The sequence below is a fragment of the Ixodes scapularis genome, unplaced genomic scaffold, assembly GCF_016920785.2.
Source record: "Ixodes scapularis isolate PalLabHiFi unplaced genomic scaffold, ASM1692078v2 PGA_scaffold1__304_contigs__length_218370807, whole genome shotgun sequence".
In the NCBI taxonomy this organism is placed as follows: domain Eukaryota; kingdom Metazoa; phylum Arthropoda; class Arachnida; order Ixodida; family Ixodidae; genus Ixodes; species Ixodes scapularis.
In genome coordinates this window covers 79,793,884-79,810,306 of record NW_024609846.1, presented here as the reverse complement: position 1 = coordinate 79,810,306, position 16,423 = coordinate 79,793,884, and positions in this window count along the sequence as shown.

Here is a 16,423-nt window from a genome sequence, read left to right as displayed (position 1 = left end):
ACATATATGCCTATCTACTAAATTTTTATTTGATATACATATAACTGATTAATCATCGAGTGTTTCAATGAAATTGAGCTTATGGAACAACTATCCTCGAAAAGTAAATTACTTTAAACTTAATTACACTTTCAAGCGCAGCTCACCGAAACAGTCTTGATTGTAGATAGAAACCACTTTCTACTTGTCTTAATAGGGAAACCTTATTTGTGTTCTAAAAGTCAGTGAATATGCTTTAGTTGTCCCGATGTATCAAAATGTAAAAAAAATAGAAGCCACTGGAGATAAATAGTGAAGTCTTGTGAAAGCAGTTATTATAATATCTAAGTCTGATTATAATCGATGCCACAGAAACGCTTCAGAAATGCTGCCTATACCAGTGGGCTAAAAAAAAAAAAAAAAAAGCCAGCTGCCCGTCAGTCAAAATTATCCTAGCCAGAATCATCAAACGTTGCACATTTGAAGCACACCAAGCTAGAAAAATAATGACAACAATGAAGCGGTTTGCACGTGCATTCTACAGGCCGTTGGGTTAGAAGGGGTTGTTCGAGAGAGGAGGGTGCTTACGAGCGTGCTAACTGTTTTTATTTAGTTTATAATGGCTCCCAAGAAATCAATATTGAACTACAGAGGGCTAAGGTAAACTAAACGCTGTGCATGTGTTGCAATATGTTAACCACGGTACCATCTGAAGTTGCTTTGAAGTGACAATGAATTATATGTCACTTCAGGCATAAGAGGAGAGGGGAAGGAAGAGAAAGGGAGGGGGGAGGGGGGGGGGCAAGTGTTTTTCTTGCACCTCCCTCCGGATGCTTACGAAATAAAATAAAAAAAGCTCCGGCATTTCTTTTCTTTTTTTTTTTGCCACATAAATTAGACATAAATTTACGAAATATTCCGACTTTTTTTATTTCTGGCATGCTATTCAATGTAAAGTGTCTCTGACTCCAAAAGAGCTATTGAGGAAACGGAAAATGAAGGTTATGACATAACCAACATTCAAATTTCCCCCCGTTCTCCATTGGGGTGACGTCACATGTTGCGTAACTTCCAAGTCAAGTAGGCAGTCTAAAAAAAAGAATCTAGGTATTTTACGAATTTTTGTTTTCAATTGGCTAGAGTGAGCTTCGTCATCGTTCATTTCACACCATCGAATTTTTTGCAACACGTCGGGAACGAGCTCTGCTGCTGCTCCCATCTTGGTTCCCATATGTGGCGTCACGCTTTCGGTGTTGCCAGCAGCAGTCCGCTCGCTGCCTGGAACGCGTCTCCGAAGGGTGTGTTTAACGTCCTATTCCGCCGCCCATGCATCGAAAGTAGCGACAAAAGACGTCCCAAGGCCGGAGTGTCACGCTGTCGAATGTCGCGATCCTGGTGGATGGTCGTAGAAGTTTCGGCAAAACCCACGAGCAGACCCGAGTGTCGCTGTCGTTGCAGCGTCCCAGCCCCTGACCGCCGAAGCTTCCCTGGTCTGTCCAGCTGGAGAGCGACCTGCAGCAGAACAGACGTCTGCCACTTACACAGCCGCTGCTGTGACACCACCAGGATCGCGGCCAACGACAGCGTGACACTTTTGTGACGTCCTCAGGCGGAAATCGAGGGACCACTTTTTTGGACGCAATAAACACATTTCATTTCATTTCATTTCATTTCATTTATTTGTACCTCACAAGCGCCCCAAGGGGGCATACATGAGGGGGGAAATTCAACAGTATACAAGGAAAACAGAACAGTGAAAATATGAACACACATCATGCAAAAATAACAATATAATGAAAACACGTGGAAAACATACATTTCAATTTACGCAGTATTGAGCACACGCATTTTTAAATTCGTCGACATTTGCTAAAGTTACAATGTTGGCTGGAAGTTTGTTCCAGTCGGAAATTGCCAACTGTAGAGGTGACGTCTGGAAAAGTTTAGTATGTGATGTTTGTAGTAATACCTTATGCTGATGGTCAAATCGAGGAAAAATACGGTTGAAGACGCGTTACAGTCATCATAGCAAAACCTCTGAACCTCGCGGACCAAATATTATTTATATATATATATATATATAATTTCGCGAGAAAAAAATATTGTGAGTTGTAATTTGAGTTAGATGAGGTGACGCACCTCATCTAACTCAAATTACAACTCACAATATTTTTTCTCGAGAAATTATATGTTGGACCAATTTTAAAGGAAATCACTGACTATCAAATTTCCGCCGTTTCTCACATCCGTTAAAAAAAATTTTTTTCTTTTTTTAAGGAAGCGATTAAAAGCAACGTTCAATGAGAACTCCAATTGAGGGTCGCGAACAAGTGGTCACGAAAGCTCTTACTCCAACCTTCCTGTGAGCGCATTCGGAAAAGCTTGAGGAGTAAGTCAACGCGCTAATTTCGGCCATTTTGATTGGAGCGTTCTTATGAACGTCACATCGCCTGGGTTAGGGTGATTCAGCGCTAGCATTTAGCAGGCTTCCAGACCTGCTTACCTGAGAAACGTAAGCAAGTCTGAAAGTCGGCTAAAGGCTAGCGCATCAATCACCGAGGAACGTATGTTTAAGCCTCGCCCCCTCCCCCCTCCCCCATTCAACCTCCCCCATTCCCCCACGCACACACATACACGAACACACACCTAGGCGATGTGCTGTTCATGAAAACGCGCCAATCAGAGTGCCGAAACTGGCCATGTTAACTCACGCCACAAGCTTTTCCGAATACGCTTTTACCAAACCGAACTCTTACAAACCTAGCTTTATAGCGTATTAAAAAAAAAAATGAAAGACGTTTATAATTCTATGTAACGCCGAATTAGAGCGCAGCTCTTGAGGAGGAGGAGGGGAAGGGATTCCACGTCAAAATGTCCAACGAGACGAAATGTCCAACGGGTCAGAATGTCCAATATTGGACATTTCGTCTCGGTGGACATTTCGCCTCGTAGGACATTTTGACCTGATTGGACATTTCGTCTCGTTGGACATTTTGACTCTTTGGACATTTTGACCCAATTGCACATTTCGTCTCGTTGGACATTTTGACTCTTTGGACATTTTGACCCAATTGGACATTTCAAATCGGTGGACGTTTTCACCCTATAGACATGTTTGCCTCTTTGTATCGTTGGCCCATACACTGGCATTGCATAACGCTGAGACGGACGTCTAGAATTCCGAATACTTACACGGGTCCCGGGTTTTCGCTAAAGCGGTAGTAGTGTGATGACTTGAAGAAATCTGACAAAATTTTTTTGGAGAAAACAAAATATTTCTAATTGCAAATAAAAAAAGACTAATATACGTTGCGGACGCTGCAAGTCCGCTAAAATGCAACCCTAGCGGTTGGAAGAAAATGTAAAATTTCAGATTGTGCTCTGGTTAAAAAGTGTGTGTGTGTGTGTGTGTGGGGGGGGGGGGGGGGTTGTTTATTAACAGATGGGGCTCGTTTCCGGTGACGGACGCTATTCATCTTTATGTATTCGCGGGCTCTGTTGACCACCATTTCAGAACTGAAAGTTTCTAAGCCTTGCCTAAAATGGATCAGACTACGTTATGTTCCGGAAAATTGGGGTAATTGCATGCTCCAGCCGCTAGAGTTATATACTGGCGGGGTTGGTGCTGACCGCGATATCCAGCTTATTTTTGGAATGCTTAAAACAGGGTTCCCTTCCTTAACCTGCAAATTAGGAGACACCTAAGGCAATATAATTAAACGTGATGAATAACGGCAGCAAATGCAATAATAGATTTTGTAATTGGAATAAGGTGATTGAAGTAAAGATAAAATAACGCTTCATGACTAAAAGGAATGAAAAACGCAAAAAGACACGAACGAAAAAAGAAAAAAAGAAAGGTTGTGTTCTATGTCTTCTTTTTCGTCTGTATCTTTTTGCCTTTACAATGTTATCTTATATTGAGCCAATTTTAATGTATAAAACCCAAGGAGGGTGCTTTGTGCCCAGGTCCACGAGGTTCACATTCGGACGTTTGCAGCAGAAGCGTTTAAAACGAGACTTAAGAAGAAATTACCCATTGCACGTGCATTCGTCATTACCTTATTTTAGCCGTCCACCCCGAATCTTTCCCCCGGATAGGGCGAGCAGATGAATATGCAGTGTGTACGAAGAAACCCAGCATGCTTCAGATTCGGCATCGCATACTTTGTTCGCTGCCATCCTAGCTTCCTTCCCTCGATAAAGAGTACAGATGACTGCACCCTCGTTATAATTAGTCACTGCTAGCCATTAGTCAGAAGGCCTTGGACAGGGGTCGGCGCATTCTGTGCCTCCCGCAGTTTTTCGCGCGTTTCTATTCCATATCTGACTCGATCATACTTGATATAAGCAACATTAAACAGGATTGCCAGAACTTTCATTATAAGCATTCTTAACGCAAGCCATGCAGCGTGTATACAACATAGAACGGATTAAAAAATGACGCGTGGTTCAATACAAGTCTGTTTATTCCACATGCAACAATAGTGTGGCCTTTTCAAGCGCCGTAGTCAGCTCAATGTGAGACCGGGAACGCGCCACTGCTGGCAACTCTGTCGATGTAATTCCGGACATCAACAAACGTGGGTGGGTGAAAGCTGATGAAAGATGCAAAGGCTTCCATTTCTCGGTGCAATTTGTTATTCCTGGTTTGGATGACATGGGATTGCGGCTGAGCCACGGCCAGAGGGTCAAGCAGTAGCGTTCGTATCCTGTTTTGCGCTGCATGCTGAGCCGACTTCAGGAATTGCAGAAACTCTGCCAGGTCGGGATGTCTGCTTGGCAGGCGGCTATGCAGACCGCTGTGCCAGCCCTCCACGTTGTTGGTTGTCCTGGCACCTCGGCTTCCGAATTGCCCCCAGATGTCCTTGAGCAGGCTGTTGGTAGGCCAGAACCCCCTGAAGTACCTCTCGAATTGTTTGATCGGTGACGTCAAAAATCAGGAAATTTAGAAGCTTTGTAGGCGACATCTCTATAACATTTAATAACGGCAATCGTAAAACATGTTTTTTAACGCAATGACGAACGCACTACGGCCTTTCTTTTTGAAATACCAAAAATCAGATTTCGGTGTGATGTCGCTTCCTAAATTTCTGTTCTCCCTCGGAAAACTTGGCGGCGCTCGAGCAGAGGCTTATCGCTGAGTCGGGAAAGAAACCGGTTTTTCCCCGCGCACCTCCCCCTCTCTTCGGGTCGCCGTAGCAACGGCGCTTTGCTTCACAGCGTGGTGCGGAGGTCCGAAAGAAAGTCGAGTCGCAGGAGACCGCAAAATTTGACTCACTGCACTGGCGCCGATCGCGCGGGAACTTCAAATTCGGCATTTGGAAATTGTTTTTTTAATTCAGAAATACTGAATTCCCAAGTTTCGAATTTTGAGGGTAATGTCCCGGCATCATTTTCAATCGTTTCGGATAATAAAATAAATTACGATTTTGATGTGTCAGTGCCCCTTTAAGAGGACAGTGAAATGCATGGGCTTCGGGCCAAAGGAGAATAAAGACAGGCTTTTCATTTCTACAAGTGAAAGCTACGTGCTTGTTAGACCAATTAATCGCTTACCTTTTACACCAGACACCATTGTGTAGACGAAAAACTTGTCTTCATTCTTCTTTGGCCCGAAGCTTACACATTTCACTGTCATCTTAACCGCGAATGGATATCTTTGACGTCATTTTTGTTGCGTGTGCTCGCGCACACCGGCGGCTGCTGGCTCGTCGAAAGAACGTGCGCCACTTATAATGGGCACTAAATTCCTTGGTTCAGTATCCCTTTAAACGGGGTCGCTGGACGATCGGACCCAGTGTCCCCGACAGGGGGGCGAAATCCTTGAACAAAATTGTGTCTCCATTGATCTTGTCCCACAAAAAAGAAAACAAAAGAGTTTAGCGCCTTTTGTGTTAAACCGAGGGTTGTGGGTAGTCAATCAACCAAGATTGAGCACTTTGACGTGGACATTTTGACCTCTTTTGGATATTCGTCTCCATGGACATTTTGACTCGATGGACATTTCGACCCGATCGGACATTTCGTCTCGATGGACATTTCGACTCGATGGACATTTTGACCCGATTGGACATTTCGTCTCGATGGACATTTTGACTCGATGGACATTTTGACCCGATTGGACATTTCGTCTCGATGGACATTTTGACTCGATGGACATTCTGACTCGATTGGACATTTCGTCTCGATGGACATTTTGACTCGGGTGTCACGTGGCCTATTGGACATTTTGACTCGATGGACATTTCGTCTCGTTGGACATTTTGACCAGAAGCCAGGGGAAGGTACGGACAGGATGCTATGCCCCTCCTCCTCTCCTACTCGCCTCCCGTTTAGGGGAAAATTGTCCGCTAAATTTAGCGAAAACATTTCCCCGCTAAATTTAGCGAAAAATTTCCCCGCTAAACTTAGCGAAAAATATCCCCGCTAAACTTAGCAGAAAAATTCCCAGCTAAAGTTAGCGGAAAATTTCCCCGCTAAATTTAGCGGCAAAAATTCCCCGCTAAATTTAGCTGAAAAATTTTCCCGCTAAATTGAGCGGAAAAAATTACCCACTAAATTTATCAAAAAAATTTCCCGCTAAATTTAGCGGAAAATTTTCCCCGCTATATTTAGCGGAAAATTTTCCCCGCGGTTACGCCGACGTCGACGACGACGGCGACACCGGCGACACCGACGCCGCTCAAGCCGGAGACGGGCGGCTAAGAGCTGCACTCTTAAAAAAAAAAAACCTGCACACACGCGCTCTCCCCGTTGAATCTCGTGGAGCCACATTCGATGTGTGGACTCTCAGGTGGCATCTATTTCTCAGGCCTCGACAATTAATCGACACCTTTGTGGGTTGGCCAGACGACCAATGTAAATTCGTAACTACGGGTACTTTTTCTTTTGTCAATTAGAGATGAAATATGAGTAATTTTACTTTGCTGTGACTAAAACTCAACAGAAAAGAAATGCGGTTTAATCCCCCCCCCCCCCCTTTCTCTCTCTGTTCCTGACTCCGTCTGTTGTCTATTCCTACTACCCTATAAGGAAGAAAGAAAACGCAAAGTGGGAAGGGGGTGGCGGTAAAACTGTCTTCAGTCTAGTTTCAAACTTCCAATACGTCACTGATTGTCGGCATAAAAACGCACGGTGCAAGCACACAAATTGCAATGGCGTTATGTTTATACAACTGGAAGTTAGATACCCCAATGGGCGTCTGGTATCTTTTTAGCCATTGCAGTGCAACCGTTAGCCTGGGGTCCACCAAGCAGTAAAGTGATACACAACCGCGCGCCGGTACGGTGCTCATCCAGATCGAAACGGGCAGGGTGGGGATGGACTTATTCCGAAACTCGAAACGCTTCATCGCGGCGTAATGCCGCGTTATGCATTGTGGGAATTAGTGGGAAGCAAAACCCGTACGTGCTCCGCTCCATGCTCTTCTCGGAGCACCTGGAGCTTTTGCTCCAGGTGCTCCGAGCTGGTGTGCGCTAGAGTCAGTGTATGTTGCCACAGTGTCACATTCGATAGTGTCCGCTGTTATCGTTCAATTTATTCTAGCTTTTATCGGCCATTTTGGCGCAGAATCCCCCGTCTCCCAAGCGGCCGCATCGCGAATTATCACCGAAGTTAGGACGCGGCCAACGCCGCCGGGTCGGGACGCTCTACCTGAATTCTCCGGTGAGATATGAATATATAAAAGCAATATTAATTGTGCTGCAAAACTCTGTAAACTAAAATTGTGTGAAAACATCACGCTCCTGTCATTCTGTCCTAATACCCAATAAATGTTTCTACAAAAACAGCTTTCTCCGTTCGTTTTTACATAAAAACATGCGTTCTAAACGCTGATGGTGACCGTAGCAAAGAAAAAAGATTGGGCCGTTATCTTGGCGCCTCCAGCCTGGGGGTTTCGGTACCGGGTGAGAACCCATATAGTGACTCTAGTGTACGCTAGCCCAGTCGGCCACCGATCTCCAGAAACAACTTTTCGTCTTGGCATTAATTACTAAATCACTAATGCCATAAAAAAAAAAAAAAAAAAAACTTTGCCGACAACGTTTTTGGTAACATATGTTGAATGCCGAATATTCGTAACATTACAGAAAGGAATAGAAAAAAAGTGTTAGAACACAAGAATAGTATAAATCAGGTGCATCAAAACGTTCAAAGGGCTCGTTCTTAGCGGGATTTAGTTCAGCAAACTTTGTTTGAAATGCAATCAGTTAAGAACATCACATCTGGAATACGTATTGTCACTAGCGCGTTTTCTTTTTTTCTTTTTTTTTGAGGAAATAAAGATTTTAGCCTATTCTTGCCTCGGAAGTGGACAGTAAAATGGGAGCAGTTTGTTTCGAAGAAATGCGTGAAGCACATATACCTTTGCGCTGTATCATGCGTGTAACGCGTCGTGTTATATATGTTCCAAGTTTCCAGGTGTACACCCCTTCACTGAAGTTTCCTTTTCACAAAAAAGGTTGAAAGAGAAATAATATCTCCTCGGTGAACAACGTGCAATAAGTCTGGCACGGTGTACAGGAGGCGAATATTTGCGAGCTCGATCACAAGGTTTCAACGTGTTTTTGTCTAAACGTATACCCAACATCACATACGTATATCTGCTTTCCACCCACGGGACGTCGGTGCACGTTCCGAAAATTGCCGAGCCGAACACGCTACAAGAAGGTATAAATACGCGGCTCGTTCTTACAAAATGGAAAGTTAGCTTTCTCTCTCAATACAGACGCCGTGCGGTTTGGATTTCGAAAGAACTGAGAAATGAGAGACCGAAGCAATTTGCCGCATCGGAACACACCACGTTGACAACCGGATCAAGGGCTCGCGCACGTGTTTGTTTCTTTGTTCGTTGTTTTTATTTTCGCGCGCCTGAACAGTCTTGGGAGCTCGGGGCCCACAGCAGGATACTCGGAACTTCGCCCGAAGCAACCACTATATAAGGCTAATGAAATATTTTGCCCCGCCCACGCGTGGAAGGTCCGCAGTGGAGGGACGATACATCAACAGAAACGCCATAAACGCGGCTCCGCTCAGCCTAAGAGTTTTCACCTGCTGTGTTTAGCTGTGAAGATATGTTGCAGAGTTCGCCCCGCCCTTCTCTCGTAACAAACGGCACCTTCAAGACACGGAACATGTAGCCTTAGACGCACAACTCACGACGTAAGAAAGTTAGAAAAATGGACATCAGCGCCGAGGTGTGTCGGTGGCGCCCTCTCATGGTTCCCTTACATTACGTCACTACCAGGATTTACGTCGCCCCTGATGTAACGAGTTGTGATCCTGGCCACTTATCAATCAGTTGCGAACGACACGTTCGATTATGTGGGTAAAGAGCAGGGTGGAAGCTTTAAGTCGTTGCGCTCATTAACCAATACGGTCAACGTCTGCAGTCGTTCATTGCTCTTATTTCCGCAGATAAAGGCAGAATTAATCCCCTATAAGGCGTCCTAGCGTGCGTGTGGCCAACTGTGGATAGCCGATCACAGTGACACATTTAATCTCGCGCGTCGCCGACAGACGCTTTCGAAGCACCAGCTGAGCCACCATTACAGACCATCTCTTGTCTTGCCAAGGTAGCGAGCCAATGGAGTGGGAGCTGGTGGGATTGCATATACGCAAAAAGCCCGCGTTGGAAACAATGACACTATTGCGTAAAGCCAGTGAACGGTCCTGTTACCATAGTAACGAAAAGAAGCGAATAAAATACGAGTACCGACGAGTTCTATTCCGTAAGTTGCATGCTATCTTTATTACGATGTGTCCCGTTGGTAATGGTAAAGTAACTGGATGCATGGGAAAGTACATCACCAAGCTCCCCGAAGGGTCGCCATTTTGGTTCATGGAATGAGCAGTCTCTCCTTCTCTACATTCTTGGTGAGCCGATCTAAATTTATTGGTGGCGGGTGAATAGTACCGGTTAATTAGGGATAATTTGGGATCTCGCACCCCAACGGGACAGGATCCATTAGTCCAATCCATGGAGGCGCCTTTTCCAGCATATCAAGGCGTCGCCTTGGAATGAACTAATGTTTTTATCCGATGATCTTAATCAAAGTAAAACGCGCAGGGAGTGCGAGGTACGCTTCTCAAGCTCGCGCCCACAATGCCGAAAACATTTTGAACCTACCGCCGACCAACTAAAACACCCAGGAAAACGTATATTATCCTTGCAGAATAGGGAAAGGGAGCCGGAATATCAGAGAGTTATGTTCGTAACAAACCATGGTCTGCTTGATTGCAAGGCCTCACAATACCATATATTCACCGCAACCCCTACCCCTTTGGAGCCCATAAATAAGGAAACAGTCGCTTGAATTTTCCTGTGGAGGTCATTGATTCCTCAAACATTGCAACGAGATATATTGGCCCATGATTGTATCGCGGTACAAGGAATACGGAAAAAGGGTATTCCGATACTGATATACAGATACTGATTGAATACTTGTATCGCAATACAGAAATATAAATAAAGAGAGTACTTCTGAAATACAATCACTATACATTTGTATCGCGATATTGGCCAACCCTGCTCGGGTTTTATCAGCCGCATCTGCAGGCTCGAGAGATCGTGTTTGCTACACATGGCGGACACGCACGTAATACACGGCAGCGGATAGCTATATTGAGATATTTCCTTGCAGGATGGAGAATAAAAATCGAGATGATTTAAATCGTGTCTTAAATCGTAATTTGCATCATGATTTAAATTGCACTGATTTGACTATAGCGATTTAAATCGGACACTTTTCCCCAAAATAATCGTGAAAATATTTTCTGTTTACCGTTGACCTATCAGTGTTTGCTTCCCATGGGCATTTAGTTTGTATTTAAAGCAAATATTTATCGAGCAGCTTGGAAATATTTATATCATGAAGCCATTAAAACACACACATCTATATAGTGATAAAAAAAGTGACTCTTTTCTAGCTGAAGTAATTTTAAATTGTTTAAGTTTGATATAAATCAAATAAATCTTATTCAAATCATATAAATCTGATTTATCAATTTTTAGTATTTTATTTTTTTTTTCTTCCTTGCTTGGCTTTTGTATACCGAGATTTTGCTATGTGACACACCGGCGAAACAAGCTTGCATCTTCGTCCCACCACCACATACGGCATCGGAGCTCGGAGACATGAAAACATAATTGTCCTGCCTTGAAACACACAAGGAGAGCATTATCACTAAAACAGACCCGGGGAGATAAGCATTGATTTCATGCACTGTGCCAAAGACGCTTATATTGGCGAGGAACACTTTCAGTGCGATGATGCTCCATAGCGATCTTGGTGCGACTGGTTCAGAGCGACCCAGAGGCGGATCGATCCTTTCGAAGCTTCGAAGATTTGAATGGGCCGACATGGCGATCGGCCACGGCAACTGGGACAGATCAACCAATCACCTTGCGAGGTTTGGTTGGTTAGGTCGTCTGCATGTTGGTATACAGGCAGGAGAGGCAATGGCGCTACTTTCCCAGGATGCAGTGACTATAACTCTAGGTAATTGTTATATACTCTTGAGAATGCACCTGCGTCTACTTTCTCGCCGGGAACTGGGGAAGCCAATCGTCGCTGTTTATAGAGCACGGAGAACGTCGAAAACGAAATTATGTCCAGATCTAAAAATAAAGTCTCCGATGTGACGCTGACCAGGGCGTTTCACATGTCGTGCCCATTGTGTCCCATCGCACACCTCACTTTGGATCAGAAAGAATCATGGTCTTGTGATTCACTCCATAAATCACGGCGATTCCCTCGGCGCATTAAAAAAAGAAAAAAGAAAAAGCAAATCAACGCCTGGGCATCTTTTTTTTTTTTTTTTTAAGATTACGCAGTTATATGAGGCTGTACAAGTGACGCCGCAGCGCTATTCAGTTTGAGCTCATTATCACTCCTTTATTATAAATAATTTTGATTACGAGTAGCATTCTACTCAGAGAGTGGCACGACAATTTGCTCTTTGGGTATCTCACGGAGAGTTCTCGGTTCGCCGAATGATGAATGGATGACGTGAGTCGGACTGATTTGAATACCGCTGCAGGCTGCTTCGACATCCCCCTTTGGTGCCTTTTGCAAACGATCGCCGCATATGGGCGGAATTCACAGGCTTTCCTTTCGTTAAGTCAATCTGGAATTCTGGCATTGCGTTTTCAGGAAAGTTCTGAGAGTGAGAACCAAAGCGCAATTATTACTCTGAAAAAAATTTTTAAAGGTTTTTTTTTTGACGCCCCAAGAACTCTTTTAGTTCGTGAAGAACGGTATAGCACTATCGCCCCCTGGAAAGGCAACTCGGCCATGAAGAACTCTTTCGCGTCGAAACAGAAGCTTAAATATACCCCTGGTAGGTTTTTCGGGAAGAGCCTATTTGGAGGGTGCTCAAAAGAACTTCTTAGGGTGAAAAATATGGACAAGCCGAAGAACCCCTAAGAAGTTAGGAATAGTGACACCGAGAGAAGAGCAGAAGACCGTCTCAAAAGACACGCTGACCTTGTCACGACGTGCTCGTTCTCTTCTCTTGGTGTCAGTATTCGTCAGTGTCGGGTTGCGTGAAGATGTCCAGTAGACAGCAGCTCACTTCCACCGTTACGTTCCGTTCCATACGACCATATTTTTTAATAATTTTGTTCTTTAGGGTGTATGGCAAACAAGTATATCACCAGAGCAGTGAACAGAAGGCGCCTCGGTCGGCTGTTAGTCAGCGCGGCTGGTGGCCAAAAAGGGACAACTTTGGGAAGGCCATAAGTCACCGCCGAGCGACTGGACACAAGCGCCACGGTTCGGAACGGCGCTCGGAGATTCGAGATCCAGATCGGGTTCAATGATCGAGGCCGCATGCAGGCCGTCTCTGAGTTGCAAAAATTGCCCGTAAGATGGCGGCACTTGTCAAACCAAACTCGATTGCCCGAGGTGGGCGTGTCTTATCGCAATTCGTTCATCGGCCTTCACCAATGCCGCTATCTCATTGGCCGCGGATCGATAATGAGAGTGCTTGGGGCTCGCCACACAACTGCCTTTCTTAAAGGAGCTGTGCAACGATATTCAATTGGAATGTATCTCTCTATACACGAGCTTACTGGCACACCTGGGACTCAAGGATACTCACACGCAACGCCATTGGCCAAGAAACTCCTTTGTTGCGGTGTAATTTCAAGGACAAAAGCGATCCTTTTCATTCAATCTCTCCTTTGCAAAATTTGATGACGTAACTCGGGGGTCCCAGTACACCCAAGTGACGATATTTGAATGCGGTTCATAGATTGGACCCGAGCATTGCGTGGGCACTCGACTTGGGCTCGTGACAATTGCTAGCTCGAGAAGCATTCGGGTTTTGACCCGTGTCCAATCGCTGCAACGACGACAACAGCCGAGCCATAACAATGCCTGGAACTCAGCGCGTGTCCTGCGCTTTGCCAACCCCAGCGCGTGGCTATGATCAACACTGGCGGCATATAATCGGCTCCAGATCACGTGGCCGCTTGTTCTGGCTGCGAGTTGAGGGGGTGAACGCTGCTCGTTTTTCTTAAATTTTTTTCTGGAACTTCTATTGCGTGGGGTTAAAAACGAACGCGTGTTTCATAGGTCATTAACGTTAGGGATCCGTTTTAAGCGGTATTTGCGCAAAGTACAAATATTGTTGCATTGGTCCTTTAAGCTCGAAGGGACTATGTACGGCGTGCAAGTTCGAACGTTTTTCGCTCACCTCGTGCGTTTGTTTACTCCCCAACGCCTCCCACGCGCTTTTGTTTACCCGCTACCTCAACCAGTGACGGTGTTCCTTGCTCGTTCTCTATGGCTCTTTGATTGGCGTGTTCCTCCTCGAGTTACGAGGCGCCAAAGACGGATTTTGAAACAGTATACCTCGTAGGCTATATAGCTGCTGCTCCAAGTTGCCCGACTTCAATTTGCGGGTTATTAGTCTTACATCAAAGTTGTATACCTCTACCAGCCAAGGAAATTTTAGTGTCGTAGTTGTAAGCAAAAAACTGCCGGCGAACAATTGAAGGCAAAACAGCATATCTCCTTTGAAATCAGGCATACAGCATGCAGCTGAGTATCCGTTTCAATAAAGAAAACCACAACACAAGCATCGAAATCGCATGATGGGTGATTAGGCGCGTGTGAAAAATAGGAACACCCTCCCACGGGTTTTGGTAAAGATTAAGTTTACAGATGCTTCGAAAAGGGTTGACGTCATTCGAAGCCCTCGTGTGAAGTGAGCACATGACATTCACACGGCCTCTGATTGGCTCCGATGGCTCGTAACATCCGCTGCGTTTAAACGTAAGATGTTTCATTGTTGCTGCAGCATCGCGATGAATAGGCCACGCACAGTTAGGACTCCCGAGGAGCAGCGTGAATACTAGGAGCGGCAAAGGGAAAAGAAACGGCAATACGACCAGCGGCGGCATTTCGATATAGTGCTGTAGGCAATCGTTGCAGGTGATACCTCAGCTTCGCTGACCAACCACATTCACAGCGTAGATTGGAGCCCCAATTTTTTTTTTTTTTTGTTATAAAAAGAATACGAATCTGTCACTTCAGCACGTGTGCTTAATTGGCACAGCTTTCGAGGTCCTATTGGGAATAGTATAGGGTCGATCCTGTTGTGTACGGATGTTTAAACAGCGAGCAGCGAGTCTGCCCCGTGGGGCGTATGATATGTCTCCACTGCAGATGAGAAATTTAACGTGCGCAGCATACCGCTGCGAGCCTGGGCCATTTACGTGCTGCGGGCTGGGGCAATACCCGATCGCACGCCCAGTAGCGTACCGACTTGTTTTTGAGGGGGGGGGGGGGGGGGGTTGCAAACCAACCCCTCCCCCCAGGGCCGGGGGACGGTGCCCTTGGTACCCTTGGGCGCCGCTGGCCAGTGTTTGCTCTGCCCTGTGGCGATTGTTTCAGGGGGGAAAAACACATACTTTGCCCCCTCCCCCCCCCCCCTTTTCTGAGAATTGGGGGGGGGGGGTGCGGCCCCCTTGCCTGCCCCCCCCCCCCCCCCCCCCCCCCCCGGTTGGTACGCTCATGCGCACGCCGGTATGAAACCGGCAGGTGGGGGGCAGAAACCATGATCATATCGAACCCCGGACCCGTCAGTTCAAGGTTCTGCAGTGCGAGCTTTCGCTATGCTGCGAGCAGCTGGCAGTATAGACGCTTTACACACGCGCCAAATTACAGCCGCCATGGCTGACCTTCTCTTGTCTTACCGACATGCCGAGGAACTGAAACGGTAGTTGACGATCCTCTACAAAGGCCGATGCTTTAGAAAATGACACAGTTGAATCTAAGATGGCAGTAACCTGGCCTGCTATGGTGATGATGAGGGGAAATAAACGGAATAAGAGGAAACAAAAACTGAAGGTCAGTTATGGCGGCGTCCATGCACAGCTGCTGCAAAGCGTCTATAGTGAAAGCTATGCCGCGACTGCGTCTTGAATGCAGGCTTCCCTCGCGCAGGTGCTCGTGAAAACAGAGCACGTAGCGAAGTTACCCCCCCCCCCCCCCCCCTGCGCCTTTGGAAAACCTTGCGAGTGATTCTGCAGTAAACATCATCAGCATCATCCGATGCCATATATAACACTTTTTAGCTGTTTTTTCAATTATTATTATTATCATTACTTGATTAGATATTTGTCACAAAACACAAAATAATGGCTAAAACACGTCGGCCACTTTTCGGTTGACGCAAGTTTATTTGAATATTTTTAAGCATGCACCAACTCATTCACAATCGGCCGCCAACCATGGGTGTCTAACTGTGCTCGGTGAACTTTTTGAATTAAGTATGATAATTTTTTTTTAAAGTTTCTTGACAAATCGAACGTTTACGTCCGCGTGGCGGGCATCCATTCTCGTCTCCCAAAGACTAGTGAAATCCGAGGATCATAAACATAATTTTAAAAAACGAGGTTAAAACGATGTGCGTTTTTGCCTGCTATAGTGTGTTGCATTAATATTATGGAGTTGTAGTTCACCAACAGACAGGCGTCTTTGTTGTTTTTTTTTCTTGCGACCATGAATATGAACTAAATGCATTATGGCACGACGAAGGTCTACGCTAACACGATGAGCCATCGTTAACAAGTTTCACAGTCGGCACTCCCAAGCATTCCTGGACACGGTCTCCTTGCGTCCTCTCTTGGCTATTCTCAGCAAAACGTAGTAAAATTATAATTTCAGCCAGACGACCGCAGAAATCCTTAAGTTCCCCGAGATATCTATAGAAGGCACTAATACACTCTTATTTAATATCTACTTGAACTTCAGGATTGTATACTTTTTATTCCTAGGCCCGATATATATATTGTTGCCTTGGGTCTTATGGGCCACTTTGACAAATTTTTGAATTTCTTCTCACTGAAATGAAGAATCGTAAAGTTCCCAAGGAATATAATAGATGCCAAATCATATCACACAATGCAGTTAAAATTTCGCTATTTTAA